General features: G+C 37.8%; 1 protein-coding gene across 1 annotated transcript in view; it reads left to right on the top strand.

The window, feature by feature from the left end:
- Nucleotides 1–440: 440 nt before the first annotated feature.
- The window catches only part of LOC124158710 (nocturnin), a 110,103-nt gene continuing 92,494 nt past the window's right edge, over nucleotides 441–18,049 (top strand). The window contains exons 1-2 of the mRNA XM_046533954.1: nucleotides 441–666; nucleotides 3,988–4,448. The gene's annotated coding sequence lies outside the window, so the exon portion shown is untranslated. The remainder of the gene's footprint in view (nucleotides 667–3,987; nucleotides 4,449–18,049) is intronic.

Consider the following 18,049-nt stretch of genomic DNA (forward strand, 5'->3'; position numbering starts at 1 on the left):
TTTACCCAGAACCCTCTTTCCTGGGGTATTCCAAAACTCCCCGAACTCGGGTCAGGACACCCTTCCCCAAATTTGATGCTGAATCCGCCCATGCATGGAATCGGGAGAATCCTGGAGGCCGAAATCCTTCGTTCACCCGAGTTCACGAACATCCACGCGCGCGGGGCCGACGCTCGTGCGAAAAAGCACGTGAAAAAGAGGTGGACCGCATCGCTTTGCACGTGAACAGTCGACGGCAGCGCTCCTCGCGCCGTGATCGGCGGCCGTAGCACGAACCACTAGGCTATCTCGGGCGGGTGGGAGGGAGAAAGTCTCTCGGCGGAAGAGAGGCGGTGCGAACCGGCGGGAAGCAACGGACGGACTCCCCCAGCGGACTCTATCCAATGCCCCCCCCCCACCACCCCGTGATACTGATTTCACTCACTTTTGTTTCATCGTCATCCGGGCGCTGCAGTCCGTGGGCCTCTTCCACAGCACGAAACCTACGGACGCGAGGCACCAGCTGAGAGAGGCGGGGAGGTTCAACCCTTTTGCTGGGGTCCTTTGCCGGGATAGAAAGATCACCACTTGGGAAGCTGGGCCTCTTCAAGCAAGAATCTTAAGGACATCAAACACTAATAAGGCCTTTCCACCTCTTCGAAATGGATTACAGCGTGAAAAAATAAGGTACGTAAAAAATAAGTTTTTTCAGTTTGAAATTCGCCGGAAAGACCTGTGACCCTCCAACCTCGTTCGAACAGTTACACGAGTGCTCGTTGGAATACATCTTTTGAAACAGAAGAGCATCGAATGTGTCAGTGATGTTTTTGCGAGGCAGCAGTTATGTATCTCGAAACAGTAATATCTTCGGTGAGTGTCACCTGCCTAGTGTGAGTGTCAGTGTTTACATAGTGCCAAGGCTAGGAAAATACGGTTCTCGAGGCGAGTGGGTTTGCTCCCAACACAACGATGATGTAGTCATTCCCGCATCGGTATTTTGAGAAAAGTGTCTAGCGAATAATTGCAGCCGCATACAATCCATCAAGCAACAATCTTTGCATCGAAAAAGAAACACGGTGAAGATAGTGAACATAAAAATGGTAAAAATGAGCATATTGAATGGCCTCAAAATACGGCTGAATGATGAAATGGAAACTTTCGATTACAGGAGGATAAGCATATAGCTCCTTTTTCGATATTTTGAAACTATGTTACATATAAGTGAATGGTGTAAATTGAACTTGTTAAACATAGTGAATATTTAATAAGTGCATGACGGTTGCGTGGGTATTTTTCTCCTCTCCTATTCGGAACGGCAGCTGATGTTATGTATGTCAAGGCAACACGAGCATACTGTATGAATGAATTCTACATCCAATCTAACAAGAGTGTGGGTCCTTTTCAAATAAAATAAATGCAATATGTAGCCTCACCCACACGTATTTAAAAAATTTTCTTTGTGAAAATAGAATATCCCCCATCGTCAATTTCAGTCGCTATGCAAAGCATACTGCTAACTATAGGTCATGGTGAACACGTTGTGAACATGCTGCCGTCAAGTTCATCCGGAGCAATAACACGGCAACTTTTAAACCTGGGCGGCTTACCTCATCCTTGTCAGCAAGATTTCCCTTCAGTTTCGTATGGCATTGATACTCGCTTGCTGGCCTCAATAAAGCACGGCTATTGAAATACTAACAAGGGAGTACTTAACAACGAATTTAGGAGAATTGTTGATAGGTCATTCAATAGGATGTTTAAAACAGCGTAGATTTAATTCACTAAATCTTAGCTGGGCGGTATTCCATTATAAGGTTAGTTAACTTTTACTAATACCTCTGCTTTTAAAGTAAGTAGTGGTATAGGTAAAAGTTAACTAACTGAGAAACCTTACCGTAGCTTTAGTTTACCCGCTCACTCAATGATTTATCCCGAACTTTGGTTAAGATAGGTAAGGGCCCATCACTTAACCACAGAAGTGTGAATATCGCATATGTGATTCAGCATAGAACAGTTAAAATATTTTCATGCAAGCAGATCGTATCAACCTCGCCTGAGGTAATTAGAAAGCGTTGCATTTTAGATGGGAACGTCAATTTCCCACCATTTCAATCAGACCACAGTCATCAAACATGCGATTACTCTGTATCGGAGCTAAAATCAGCCTTAGGTGAAGTTAACTGCGAGAGAAAGGTGGTAAAATTTCACCAAGTAATGGGTACCTAAATTTTACAGCTTTCACCATTGATTAGAATTGTCTCAATTTTGCTTCGATTACCGGGACGCTTTATTACCCTCTCACGTACTGTGCTTTTAGGACACCAGGCAATACGTTTACTAGTCACTTTGCAGTCTCGTTCGTGACACCAACGCAAAGAGCGAATGCAGTTTTATTCATCGCAATGAAGGACGCATAAATGTTTCCACGCACACTTCTAAGTCGATGGCGACACTCACTGGCCTTATAAAATCACAGTGAGTAATAGAAAAGACTGAGGCATCAAAATTGCTAAGTTGGAATGGATGACCAGATGAATAACGTCTGATGGTGTAACAAGAATGTTTTAAATAAAAAATTGATTGTTTTATGCGTAATTTTATTTGACTTCATTAGTTGGAGTAGTGGGGGCAATCCTCTGTTAAAATTAATAAAGCCGTTAAAGAATTGTAGACGTTATTTTTCAGCCGGCGAAAATTCTTAGGTTCTACAGCTGACCGAGTACAAAACTTTGTACAGGAGAAATTTTTGTAGGATACTGTTATGTGGAAGATAGCATCATATATATTTCCATTTCCATTCAACCATGAAAATAGGATTATAAAAGTACAAGTATTTGTGGTGAATGGATGATTCCCTACAAATCCCACAGCGTCGCTTAGGTTATGTAATTTGGTTAGGTTAAGTAGTATAGATTTCAAAGCGCCTTGACTGGCATCTATTAGAATTGGGTAGCAAAGGCATTTAGTATGACTTAAACGAGAGACTAATCACAACATTTTCGGCGAAAATCTTTACCACGCTAGATAATTGATGACAAAAAATTTTATTGAATAAATTAGTTTGGTTGCTCAATAGATTCAGTAAATTCATAAAAGTGCTAATGGAAAAAAAAACTCCACGGAAAATAATCCAATCCACAAGTGTCGCAAAATATCCGAAAAAGATTTTTATAATCGCATAGGAAATGATATCGCTTTATGTACCTGATAATAGCACTAGGTCTATCCAATTACCATTTTTTGGCATTATAAGTAGACATTTGATGCTTACTTTTATACGAAGCACAAAACCCAAGTCAATAAAAAGAGCTTTCCACATTTTTTTCTGCTTCATTTTATTCAAAGCTAATGAAATTACTCTAGCAGATTAAGATATACGAATAATTTATCAAGAATAATAATTAATTCCCATGCAACATATAACAAGGGTAGTTTGACAGAGATATTTTTCATCGATAACTACTGATTTTCATAAGGCTGGCAAAGAACTGGAGTGGGAGCGGAACCAAAGATTCGGAGGTTGCAAGCAAGGCCAAGGTTACCAGAAATAAATGGAACACGCAACTTTAGGGTTGTCTCGGAAAAAAATAATTCAACACTCATTGCTAAAAGAGGCAAAATAGTAAAAGTGAGTTCAGTTCTGTGCGTAAAATCGCCACAAAAACAAATTGCGCGGGCAAAACACACGGTCAATTTAAAAAATTAACTTTTTATCACATTTTCTTCAACATTTCCTTTTTTCCCGTTCACTTCCGTGAGCTATGCTGCTTTCATAACTAGTGTCCCAATTGCTGCTGCCACAAGCCGTTGAGGTACCTAGAAGAAAGGCACCAATCCCATCTATTATCATCCATCATGGTAGAGCAAGTGATGTTTCGGGAAATAATCCATCACTTTCTCCATTTGTAGGGCGTTCCCTGTATTTATGATTTTTTTCCCATCCCCACCCTCCATGGAAATAAATGAAATCGCAAGTGCTGAAAGAAATATGCTTTCTCTTCTTTGCAGGCTATGGCCGTCCATTCGGTACCCAGGAACCACCTTCCCAGTCTTCGTACAAAATATTAGAGGGACGCAGGAAGGTTCCACCGTCCCCGGGGACTACCAACTTCTCCATCCACTATTTTCCACATGATCTCTTTTTCTCAAAATAACTTAAAAATTTGATCAACCAATATTAGCAAAAACTATTCCCCAGTATTTTTTCCCTGCCTATCACTAGAGGACCCTTAAAAATATTTCATTAAGATCTCTCAACTCCTTACTGCAACAAGTACCTCAGAACCTCTCACGCTTCGTGACTCTTAAGGCCGGGCAATCACCCCTAGACGACCCTGGGGGTAAAACAAAGCACGCCAAGAGGAGAGGGAGAAGCGGAGAAGGATCTAGACAACAGAAATTCAACTGGAGCGAGGCCATCAAAGCCTTAATCGACTCTAGAGCACAACTTAATGGCTTCGCACGCTGTGGTGAGTAGCAAGTGAAATCTTTCCTCTAAAGTGCACGTCGAATGAAACTAATACTTGGGTAAGCATATCCTTGCCTCGCAAAAGAGAGCCATTTAGTACCTAAAAATATAGCAATGATTAGCATTTTGACCTATCAAATTGTAAAAGTAAACATTACAAACTAAAATTAATTTGGTATTAATATCAAAGTTCGCAATAGAGAAAAATAAATTTTGGCGCATGTTGTGGCAGTGGTTCCCTAAAATTATTGATTCTCTTTCCGTATCATTCCCTACCCTTTGTGATACGCAATTGACTTCACAAACTAAAATTAACATAAGCTTTTTTCAAGAGAGGAATTGAAATTTCAATCACTAAGGGAAATTAATGAGGAGCCAATCCTCATTTTTTTGCAATGGATTTCGCGTATTCGTTTATGGAATCGCAGGCATATAAAACATTATCAATTCTTCATCCTCATTACGTCAAAAATTTTACAATACTCTTTCTCTGACGTATTTTCAGACTATAGAAGGTTATAGAGTCTACTGAACTTGGTTGAGCGAATGACATTTCCCTCTGTGAGAGATAAAAAAGGTGTTTTATTTCGCTCTCAAACAGTGAGATTTTGTGTCGATAACGAAGTTATGTCCATACGAGCGGAGAGATATCTGGAATTAAGATACATCTTTCGACATATTGCCAAATTTTATCTCCATGATTTTACTGCCGCAGATTTCTAAAGACGTACATACATAAACTTACTTTATGAGAGATGACATGACATGACGATATGATCCTCTGTTAACCTTTATCGGCCAAATTTTTACTGCAAACTTATTCCCGGTGTCGATAACGGAGCAGTTTCACATAGGCCGAACAGTTTTAATCAGTCGTATGAAACTACGGCGGCTTATTAAAGCAAGGTCTTCTGCTACTATTGGGCAAGGATATGCTTCTCCGAGTGAATATTAACTGCATGCAAATCTGTGTTTCACCAATGTCATCTGCATGGCACTTGCAAAAAATGCCCTTTCTCAACCTTCTAACAGAATGAATGAATCAAAATTGAAGGAGTGAATGATACTTTGAGACAGAATCCCTCAATAATTCAGTGAATGTCCAATGTATTTTCCGTGCAATCAAATTAAGAATATTTGAGGAAAAATTGACCATCCTTCATTCTCATATCCCTTCTCATTTTTAACTGTATTCAGCCAAGGAAATAAAATCGATACATTCATTTGCATTTCAAAGTACTGACATCATAATGAAGCAGGAAAAAGAAGTACGTAAATAATGAGGCATATCCTGCAAATAATATGATTGATAAAATAAGTTCAACTCGGAATATCTATTGGTCAATATCGGGATAGTATTATATTTATATAGGATTCAACAGCGTCTATATGCTAACTAACGTAATCAATGTGAGATAGAAACAGACTAAGCTTATTGGTGGCCTGACTATTGAATTATGTTAGTCACAATATTTAAAATACATTTTTTTTCTTAATTTTCGAACTATTCACAGCGCTCTTAGTATTATCATAAAGTAAGGATATACTCACACACTTACTCTATACTATTATACAGATATCAAGTACAGGTGGCAGCAATACATAAATTGATTAACATAATACAAGTATTTCTATTCTTTCCATTCATTTTGTATAAAATAAACAGGACATTTTTTTAAATTTCATCTTTTTGTCTTATATATTAATTTCGGAAAATTCCTTGAAAACCTTTGAGTTGAGACCCATTTATGTTATCATTTATTTTAGAGGTACTTCCGCTGCAATAGTTTATTCTCATATGCATTGTTTATAGGAAAGTAAACCTTCCATTATTTGCTTGGATTCCGTCAACACAGTGAATTATACTGACCTCATAGATCAAAATAATATATTCAGGATAAAAAGTGAAGGGAATTATTATATTGCCGATATTAAGAGATGTTAGTGATTTTTTTCAAGAGATTCAAATGCCGAAGAAAAATAAAACGCGGTCCTTTAATAAAAGGCATTACTAAAAATAAATGCGATGGTGGTTGGCGTAACATGGTGAAACTTCATGATGCACAAAGGTTAAGAAAAGACTTCGCTGTTTCACAAAATAAAATATATTTGCGACCGGTTTCGATACAGCGTATCATCATCTGGCAATACGCTGTATCGAAACCGGTCGTAAATATATTTTATTTTGTGAAACAGCGAAGTCTTTTCTTAACCTTTGTGCATTAAAATATATCGTCATAATATTTTACCGAAAGCATTCAGGAAGCCTTGGGTCCTACGAAGCACATTTGACCTTGGATGGAATCAGGTCATATGGGGACGAGACACGAGTTTCGGTGAGGCAGCCAAAGCGATCTTCCCATTGTCAGACTTTTAGCCTTGACATCAATTTTTTCATTTTCGGGTTTTGGAAGTGTGGAAGTCTCCAAGCCCACAGATTCATTACCTATACGATTAAAAAAATCTTTTTAATGATATTTTTTTGACAGTTGTGGATTAGATTATTTTTCGTTGAGTTTAGATTTCGTTAGCGCAAATGTATTCTATAAACTTTTTTTGGTAATCAATTGGATTCGTATCATCAACTTGTGGGCCTACGGGAAATTTTACTGAAAAATTTAGCAAATTAATACATCGATTTACCAAGAGACTCTATCTAATATTATTTAATAAACGCAGCGAAAAAATGATGAAATTACATTAGATGTACAACGTATGTAAGAAACCTCATTCAAGGACCCAATGGCCAACAGAAGAATCTTCGAATTAGGCCCTTCTATCAACTCAATTGGAGGCACTTGCGTAATTGACGGGTCAAAGAGATATTCACTCGATCGAGTAAGCTACGATTCCTTAAAATATATTATCTCTCTTCACGGCCTTATTTTGCTTCAGTCCAAAGACCGCATACGTCAATTAGTCCATGCTATCATTATTTGTGCTCCCCATTTCACGCAATTTTTCAGAATAGTATATCCTTCACTTTCTGACTCTTATAAAAAATAAGGGCTTATTCCATTTGACTCCAAAAAAAAACCTTTAATAAATAAAATAATGTATTCCAAAACTGTTTAGACCCTGAAACTAAGTTTATTCTCGGATTTTAGGATCTCATTGGTGAGAAAAGAAAAATTTTCGGTGTTTTCAAATCAACTTGAGAAGGCGACTAAAACTATTATTTTTTGTCACTTTAATAATGTTGAAGTTGTTGAAAGTAGAAGCAAGAGAAAGTGATCCCCATGTGGCATTCCTTGATTGTGGTCCAGGATTCCGTTGCGAAGCTTTATAGGTCTGGATAGGCCTTCTGGCACGAAGAGCTACGGGGTCACGCGCCGTATAATTTACAGGGCAACGACCAGCAACGATTGCGAATACGCGACGATACGCATGGAAGGGATGGGTTCATCATCTAACTGCGACTTGAACTTCAAACTTCCATCGCGCTAGAGTATTCCCTGTAGAGCGATTTATTTCAATCGCCCTCTAGCACAAAGGAACTCCATTACAAGAATAACACTGAAGGGATCCATCCGGATATTATAAAATCGTAAAAATGAATTCATATCCGAGAAAGAATTAAGCTGAAGAAAAGATGAAGCGGGAGCTGTGGAAACTAAACTTTATTTCAGTTACTATTGGTAATGAGAGGCTGTTAAATCAAATATTTGTGCATCCGCTTTTCGAAAACGGGTACGCCAGCGTCTACACCATAAGAGAAATCTCAAATTAATACTTTTTTGAGGCAAAACGGCTGAGCGAAATATTACTATGAATTGTTATTATTGTTATAAGGTTGCAAAAGTAGAGTAGGAAGCAGAAAACTTCCCCAGGATAAACAGAAATTATCCACAGACATTCGTGCTCATTCCATGGAAACAGAAATGAATTAATATTTCGAATTTCAAGTCTAGTACTAAGATATCTCATTCACCAAAAACTCAATGGTTAAGAAGGAATTTTTGATCACAAAAATAATATAAATTCCCCGTCAAGAAATGTCTAAACAGTTTTAACCCACAAATACAACGTACAAAATGATTGAAAAGTAATAGACACCTCCAGAAAAATGACGTATCTTGATACCGCCGACGCAAAAATGTATGAATCAAAGGAAATAGTTTTTAACGTTATATTCACTGCGAATTCATTCATTCTAGTCGGGATTCCTATGGAAAAAATCATCCAAGGTCGTGAACGATCTGTCTGTTGGCGAACTTTGTCCACGTGTGAGTATGACACATTATTTTCAATGAGGAACTATGCGTTTCGAAATCAGAGGCACTCCACTGGAAAAAAACATGAAGATAAGTTTGTTTTTTGCCGGCATGTCTTGAAGCGTGTACGCGGCAGTAAAAATATTGCTTAGTATTTCCTTCGTCGGAATTATCGAACAATTTCTTCGACTCAGCCTTGGAATCATATGGTTGTTTTTCAAGCAGCGCATTTTATTACTTTATTATTTTTCTGTTTCCAGCATCATTAAAGCTGATAAGGCGAGCAATAGGAGTTCCAAACTATTATGTTAATCGCATTTCGGGTTAAACAACATGCGTGTGAAATAGGAAGGGTATCCAGGCTTCAAAATATCTTTGGGAGATGAAAATAGATGCTCAAAGTAGCAAGCGTCAAGACCAGAGTCAAACCATATACTTTTCTACTTGATTAACATTATAATAATGAAACCCGTTGCATGATATTCTCAGAGGATGGAAAAATGTCATTCTCGTATCAAAACAAGAAGCATAATGATTTATTTATTCCTTGATTTAATTTACAACATCCATATAAAATTTATAAAATGCACAACTGTGCAACATGAAATAAATCTACGTACATCCATCCCAAGTAGAGTAAGTGTTGATGTGCTAAAACCCCTAAGATTGTTTTCTCTCCAGTATAGTTAGATAGAAAATAGACAAATTATATATTATTAAGTATTTACTTTGAAGATCGGGAAAGAATATTCAATCATGATATAGATCGGTGGCATGAGGTCCAGAAATTGTGAGCAAAAAATAAAAATGTTCACATCTTCAGAATACTTGAGTAGGCAATTTACGGAAGAACCGAATAGTTTCCAAATGAATCGCTAACTGCAGAAAGGCATCATGTCCAAGTAGGACGATTTTTCTTTTTTGTCTATGAGTTGTTGAAAGGAGCAAAGACTTAACTTTTCCAAATAAAAGGAAACATGTTATGATAATAACACGTAGCGGATATATTTCCCTTTAGTAGGAAACGTTGAGTCTTGCACTTTGCACAATTGAAAGAAAAAAAAAGAAATATCGTCAACTTGGACATGATACCTTACTGCAATTAGCGATTCAAATGTCAGAAAAAATAGCTATGGCAGAAAAAAATTAACGCGTCTCAAAAGTAGTGACGTGACAATTGGGAATTTCTTCTCGGCCGGAATCGAGAATTTGTAAGTCAAAGTGTAATTCTGCGATGCATTAATGCGTCTACACTCATGTAGGAGAGAATAATCAAATCCGCAATGCCAATCCATTCAGCGCAATACATTTTCACTTCTTTTTAGTGACTTACTTCCATCTCCAGTGGATAATCCAAACCGTGCCTACCAAAGCTTCAGCTTTGCCATTTTCAGCGACAAATCCAATTTTGCGGGCTTTTTGATGGCGCCGAGGAAAATCGTGACGCCAATGTTGATCCCTCTCGGTAACCACCCTGCTGTAAAAATCAAGGCGAGAATAGGTAAACCATGTGCGTCTAGTTTGTGTCGTCATCCTCGCCGACGTCCTTCGAATTACGCACGAGAAATACCAATGGGAACAGCAACAACAAGTGAGTAAACGAGGGCTACCTAAGCTAACATTGTACCAGCTCAACATGGTTCACTTCCAACCGATTGATTTAGCAAAATATGCACATTTTTTTCAAGTCCTGTGGCACAATATTGGTATACATACTACTAATTTACACGGAAAAGGAATTTGTATCTCAGTTGAATATTTGATTTTTTTAAAATATTTTATATTCAAGTAATCCATTAGCGTCGGCCATAGCCTTGCCGTGAATCACTAAAAGGAAATATTTTAGCTGGAATGGATAAATGAAGATGATGCATAAGATTTTCATTTGTTTTTGAAATAAAAATAAGAGCACATGTAATTTATAGTGTCAAACAATATCGAATATTTTAACAAATTAGGAAAGAAGATACATCCCTAAAAACATCTGACCATAAGTTCCATGCCGAATAGTATTACTTGGGTAACAAATTGTTCTTCTCGAGGCGAGAAAAATAGTCAATTATACCACAGTTTTCGCCCATGTTCTTTTAAAAGTCAGCCGTGCAATCATGGATGTTGTTATTATGCGTAATGAAATTTTTTTTCTTTTTTATATCCCTCTAGTTCACAAAAGTTGAAGAAGAACTAATACCACTAACTGTGGCTAATTATTCAACATCAATTACAAGAAGATAGTTGAAATTCGCAAATTCATTTCTCTTAGATATAATTATTCTTCCCCTTCTATTATTTCTCGTGATTCGACAATATTCCAATGATAGTATCTCTTAGTAGTTGGACCATTTGTTTCTTACTCCAATGCTTAGAAGGCTCTATTGACGAATATACGTGCGAGCTATTTAATGCGTGGACAGTCCGCAGTAGTACACATAGTTGTTGTTGGCTACAGGCATTCGTCGGTGCTAATGACACTCCACACGCGTGGTGGTAGTGGGCGGTCGAAGACGGTAAAATGCACGCTGGGAACACGTGATTAGGGGGAAGTCTTGATTGAAGTGGGAGGAATTCTTACCCCGTCAAGCGAAGGGAGACATTCTGTCGCTAAGAGATGGGAATACAAAGGTTTAGCGACGGGTCGAGAAAAGACACGGTTGATCGAACATATCTCTGAAAGAAAATTCGCACCCGAGAGTTTTCCGTAATGCACGCTTAGATTAAAAGCTTTTCCACCGAAATTCACTACCGAAGTAGCATTTCCTCTAATTTGTCAATGAGTGTTTCATCAATAAATTTACCTGGCTGAAAATAATGTCACGCACATTTCTATGAAAATGGCACAAAGTTTCCATTGGAAGGCAAGGAAATGGAGTATGACTCATAGATATAACCTCAATTTAGATTTTAATCACGCAAAAGTGTCTCAACTAAAAAGTTCGGAGAAAGAAAATTATTCTTAGAACGTTATTTATAAAAATGTGTTTAACGCGGCTCTTAATTAAATAAAATCCTGTCCCTCTAAATAACATGAATTTGTCAGTTATCTTTTATTGCTTGATTTCACGAATTTCACCTTCGGAAGCAGCACCAATGAAATTATGAACCTCATATTTTCCGTTATTGTCATTTTGCAAGTTTAAAAATGCGATGTAATTTTAAGCTACCCCATAAATCATAGAAAACAACCAGAAAATTTCCTTTGTCAACGGTTTTCAGTGTTACCGTATTTTAAAAATTATTTTGATAATTCCGGGGTCATCAATGCACTAATCACCTTGCAATTATTGAAACCGTTGCAATTATCTCATTCCGTTTCACCATAATATTTGTACAAAAAATATTTTTTATAGCTATCAATGTTACTTCAAAGAAGCGTAGAATGTCGGAAACATTGAAAATTATGAATGCCATCTTAATGGCATTGATAATCAGCTATTCGTGAACTATTGTAGCTTTAAAAGAGGAGGAATTACGTTTTTACGATGGTGTTGAGGAGAAAATGAGAAATTCTACCGCTGGAATGTCTATGCTGAGGAGGTGGTGATAGATTATGATAGACTTTCGCTGACGCAATGGAAAGTACACTCTGGAAATTCATGTGATGAACTTTTCCCATCACGAGAGGTTTAGTTGAACGGCCAATATCATTGGTTTGGATGATAGTGGCTAGCTTTGAACACATCACGATATCTCGTGGTTTACCACGTGAATGACGCAGTCCTCAGATAACTTCACTACAAAACTATTATTTGAGCACGCATTATCGTCATTCAAATTTTGGGAAACTCTGATGGAATGAAAAAAGATACACCTACGGTGATTGGTCCCATACATTGGCCAGACGTCTGGAAAATGACATAACTTTTATGAGCATTCGATCTTCCAGAGACTTACTCATTCTGTTCACGCTCTTGCCACAAATAGGGTGGTTTCCTATTATTTTTTTATTGCCTAAATCGAAAGATTATTACTCCTGGAGTACGTATTTCACGCTTTTAGATTTTTAAATTACAATATCTATTTTTCGCGATTAAATGAAAAGTGAAAATTTTCAAGCGCGCGAAAACGCGACGCGTAAGTCGGAATGATGGGAAATCTCTCCGTACGTCGTATTTCTGGTTCCCCCTCCGCCCGGTGAGGTGACCTTGAGGCGAGGCTTAGCGCTGATACGTCGCAGGCTGCCAGCGGGTAGCCTAGTACCCTGCTGGCTGGTAGCGCTTGGCTTAAATAAGGATTATTAATACCTTATCAAACGAGGAAAACTTTCCGACCTTAGCCAGTTTTAATAAGTGATTATTAAGACATGTTTCCCTGAGCTCTGCGCCTCATGCATGCATTGGTAACCTCAGACGATGTATAACTCCTATCTTCTCCTATAGAAACTAGGTCCCTGTGACGTCACGTGGAGTGGCATCGCATGGGCGCCAATCTGGCCCTTTTCAAATGAGGATAAAAATGGACCATTGCCATTCGTCTAAACCGGCATTTATAAAACGAAATAATTTGTATATTATGAATACACTAATGGTGGGTAACGAATCGCAATTATTGCCTTTTGTTTTCTTTGATGAAGGAAACTACCCTATTAGCGTTTTCATTTACCTCAAATTCTAACTTTTTTACGACACACTCAGTTTACGTAAATGAGGCGAGTAGGACGCGCCACAAGTTAATTCCATTCGCAAATACAAATTTTCACTTTCTCTAGAACTCCCTCAATCTAACGGCTTTCTCATAATCTTTCAAAAATTCTCTAGCAATAATTTAATGAGAAACTGAAGGTTTACAAGAAGGTGTTGCAGTACCGGTCTACTGTGATACATAAATGGCTAATTACATCGAGGTAGGAAAAATAAATCTCTCAATATATTCGCGAGGTGCATTACTATTGAAAAAACAGTCCAAATTAGTATTAAAATATTTCCAATCGATTCAATTAAATTGATTGATATCGAAAAATAACTTCGGTATGTATGTCTTATTTTTTTTGACACGTAAGCCAATCCAAGTCAAAAAGTAAGTTTCAATAGATTCTTTAGATAGATAAATTCCCTTGGAAATTATCCGTCAGTGACCTGAAAAAACTCGCCTTCAAATTTTTATCCTAATTACAAAATTGTGTCACTTATTGTATCACAAACATAGATTGCTCTTACAAGGGCAATGTCAGAAATGTTGTCATGAGTTCGCATCCCCTTTTAAGCACAGATAAAGGTGCTGTAGTTGAGGATAAAGGTATCCGAGCGATGTATAGAGTGACTAGAAAAGAGGATTCAATTTTTACTTACGGGTTCAAAAATTTCTACTCAAATATGTTGGTAAAATCCGGTTGATTCTAGACCAGGCCCGATCCGACCTCAACCGAACCACACCCGATTTCAGCCGTAAATTTCTGAAAATATCCGATGCTGCCGAGTCGACTCAGGCCCACACTTCCTGTCAAACTATTTAGACAGAGAAATAGATATTATTCCCTGAGTAGTTTCAAAAACGGTGTGGAAATCCATTCAAATATTTTGTCGCAGGACTTTAAAACATGTACATCCTTGAAATAAAAATACACAACCTTGGTAACTTTTCACTGGAAAATTATTTGTTGGTACGACGCGTTTCGACGTTGAGGCGTCATTCTCAAGTACTTGTGCTCGAGGTACTTGAGAATGACGCCTCAACGTCGAAACGCATCGTACCAATAAATAATTTTCCAGTGAAAAGTTAACAAGGTTGTGTATTTTCATTTCAACATGGATTTTCACAAAGTAAAAGCCGAATCAATTGAATTCATGTACATCCTTAGATAACTCAATTTATTAGAAGTAAACCATGTTGTGGTGATACAGTGTTGGCTTAGGTAGCGCTCGTTTACACACTAGTTGATGCTCTTCTTCCCATTGGTATTTGAAAATTTTACTCCTGTTAAAAAAAGGACCGTATTCAAATAAGACAAAATTTGCATTGGCTATCGATGTATACATTCAAAATCTTCCTCCATTTAAATAGCAAGAGCTTTCAAATGAAGAGTTTTCAAAATTCCATCTCACTTCCCCAACAGATTCCTTTCGACCAATTTCATGCATGGCAACCACACATTTGAAGAAGCGCTGCGAGCATATTTGTTGCAGATTACCCACAATTCAAGGCTTGACAAGACGCAATCATGTATCCCCAATGATTTATTCTCTCGGGAGATTCAACGGTCGCATGCTTGAAACCTGCCTAGTGACATCGGCATTGCACTGGAATTACGAGAACAGAATTATAAAGACGGTAAAGTATGGAAGAGTTATTGTTTCCTTATCGCAGCAAACAAGCCAATTGATTTATAAGTACCCTCGATTGTCCCTAGCACATTGGAGAAATTATGTTCATATGATACGTGCAAAGGTCCACAGCGAATTCGGGGACAATGTCCCCACAGACGAAGACGTTCACAAAGACACATTTTTTCCTAGGAATTAAATTTGATAGGCAAGTTTGGAGACATACAATACGATTTTGATGAGGACAAGTTCAAGCAAAATTATTTTTTCAACACATATTTTCGGTGCTTACCGTATTTGCTTATTTGTATTTGGATGGAAGTATAGGAAACTTATACCTCTATTGTGTACATTTTCACCTACCGACTTTTATAAATGAGACAAGTGCGTAGCTAGCAACTTTTTCCCGCACCAATTTTCCAGGCTGAAAGTTTTAAAAATATTATTGACCATGGAATATCCCCAAAAATATTTAAAAAATTGTATCATGCGTTAAAAGCTTGTCACTATATGTCAGTATACACCAGTTTTCACAAGTTCTATCGTGTGCATGAATTTGGTAATGTTCATTTTAAACATAAGGTAACGGGACGGGATGCATAGAACCAAATAAGGAGTATCCTAGGGAATTCGTTGCCTTTATGCAAATAGACTTCTTTTACGAGCCTATTTTAGGGACTTTTGATGCTAACATATTTAACTTTGAAAAGCATCCCAGATAAATACGCAAAACTCACTATATACCTGTCGTATTTTGATTTTTTGATTACGTAATACTCATTTAATAGTTATGCTGTAATCTTGAAATTTTCCGGGCACGTAAAGTTGACCTTTTCCAACATTTTTCATCATATCAAATATGGAACAAATACTAATGAGATAATACTAGAATTCGAGATACATGCCCAGTATTACCCAGGATCTATTTCGATACCTCCACTGCACAAACGCTCAACAATCTCTCACCGAATCAAATCCGCTCATCTAGTACTATTAGGGCTACCATAGGAGCGGATTTGATTCGGTGGGCGATTGTTGATCGTTTGCGATCAAATTTATATACATTGAAAATTCCAATATCATGCCTTATTTTTTAAGTAATAACTTGCCAGAAAATCAATCGGACGCGCAATAAAAATGATCTTACGCTATGTCAACGTGTAGCATCGTTAAATACCTGCAGGGCTAAGGGCTGCCTTAACTTTCATCCCTCTTATCAATCTAATTCTCTCCCGGTCAAATATGCGGGCCATTACGCTGCCTAAGTTCTTTCTAATACTAAATTTCGTACCTTTACCGAGAAAGTAAAGGATGCTGCGTTCTTTATTGGTGTGAATATCACATCCGATGTCCACGTTTGAATCCTGAACATTCACAGCATCAAATCAGTTTGAACATTCACGCAATCATTGATAGCATAACTTTCGATGACCATAGTCATAGAGAACGTCGATGGAAATTTTATTTGCTCAGTCAATGAAATCTAGATCAAATTAATAGGGATGGAGAATTTATCTCCGAGGTTATAGAATAAAATAAAATAACTTTGTTTTAATCCACACTTTATTTTAAATTGCACGACCCGGGTTTCAGCATCTAATGCTATCATTAGGTGCAGTAGAGGCACCTGATGATAGCATTAGATGCTGGAACCCGGGTCGTAATATTTAAAATAAAGTGTGGATTAAAACAAAATTATTTTATTTTATTCTATAATGAAGCAATTCCACACCTGATACCGTGTCTTATATTATCTCCAAGGGCTGTCTACTTTTCAGTCGAAGAGAAATATCACTAGTATCGCGTACGGCTCGAGGTTTTTGACACAGAATACGATCATTGTTACTTTCTTAGTTACAAGGTATTGTTACCCGCTTAGTTCTCCCGGCGATTCCTATCATCAGGGTCGGATTTAGATGAGCAGAGGGATGGCTAGGCTTTTCCACTTACGAGGCCCTGAAAACTTTTATTTTTATCTTTTTAAACTAAATGGGAGGTAATAAAATACATATGGGTATGTTAAATGAAAAATTTTGTGATTGGTACTTTTGAACCTTTGGAATTGGAATCTTTTTATAAAAATTAGGCGAGGATAGTAAAAAATAAATAAATTCGAGAATTAGGGATGGTCGGATCGGATACCTCGGATCCAAATATCTGCGGATATTGCCTTTCATCGGATATATCGGATCCAAAGTCGCGGAAGACATCGGATTTGGATCCTAAATTTTAAATAATAGCTTCAGTGAATGCAACGCCCCATATGGGTGGAAAGAGTTCCGATTCTCTCTTCGAATGTGCCGTCGCATGCGATTCTTGTCCTACGCCACTGGTCAATGGTTTATCCAAAGATATTTCCTATTTTCATCTCCAAACCCAAGCATAACAGTTTAGGTCCTGAGCATGTGAAGATGTTAAAAAACAACTTGAAAGCCTATAAAAATGATTTTTAATTTCTAAAAATATTGATGTGTCTATGAAAATCTAAAAAGCATTTCTTTGATTGTCCGTACCCAGAATAAACTTGAATTACTTCGTTTAATAGCAGGAATTGCTGGAAAATGCATTTGGATCCGAAAATATACGATCCGAAAGATCCGGCTCCGAAAATCAAGGATCCGATCCGAATCCGGATCCGAAAAAAATCCTGGATCCGTCCATCCCTATCGAGAATGTATAGTGAATGTAGGCCCATCTTTATTTTGAGTCCCTAGGCTGATGCCTAGTTAGGCTATAGGAAAATACGGCCGTGTCTAACTCTCATAGATTTCCTTATTTTTCGCCGCGAAAATTTCGAGATACTCGTGAATACAGTAATTATAGCCGGCCTCGAGGGTAGCAAGAACGCAAGCGATAATCGAAATTGCTCTCGTCCATGAAACCTAAGGGACTGGGTTAAGGTTGAATTTATTAAATGGCTCTCGAGAAATTAAATCTATTTCCTCCCTCACTATTCGTCCACCTTCACACGAAATGCCCGTGAAGAAGTTTCCTGGCGGAAAATAGACGTCCGCCTTAGTCATCGTCCTTTGCCGATTGCCGTCAGCGGGAAAACTCTAGGTTTCGAAGAAAAATGATCGACCGTTCCATTTGTGCAAGGCAGTGTCTGCGAAAGCTCACGCCTTCAAATG

The sequence above is a fragment of the Ischnura elegans genome, chromosome 5 (genome assembly GCF_921293095.1).
Source record: "Ischnura elegans chromosome 5, ioIscEleg1.1, whole genome shotgun sequence".
Classification (NCBI taxonomy): domain Eukaryota; kingdom Metazoa; phylum Arthropoda; class Insecta; order Odonata; family Coenagrionidae; genus Ischnura; species Ischnura elegans.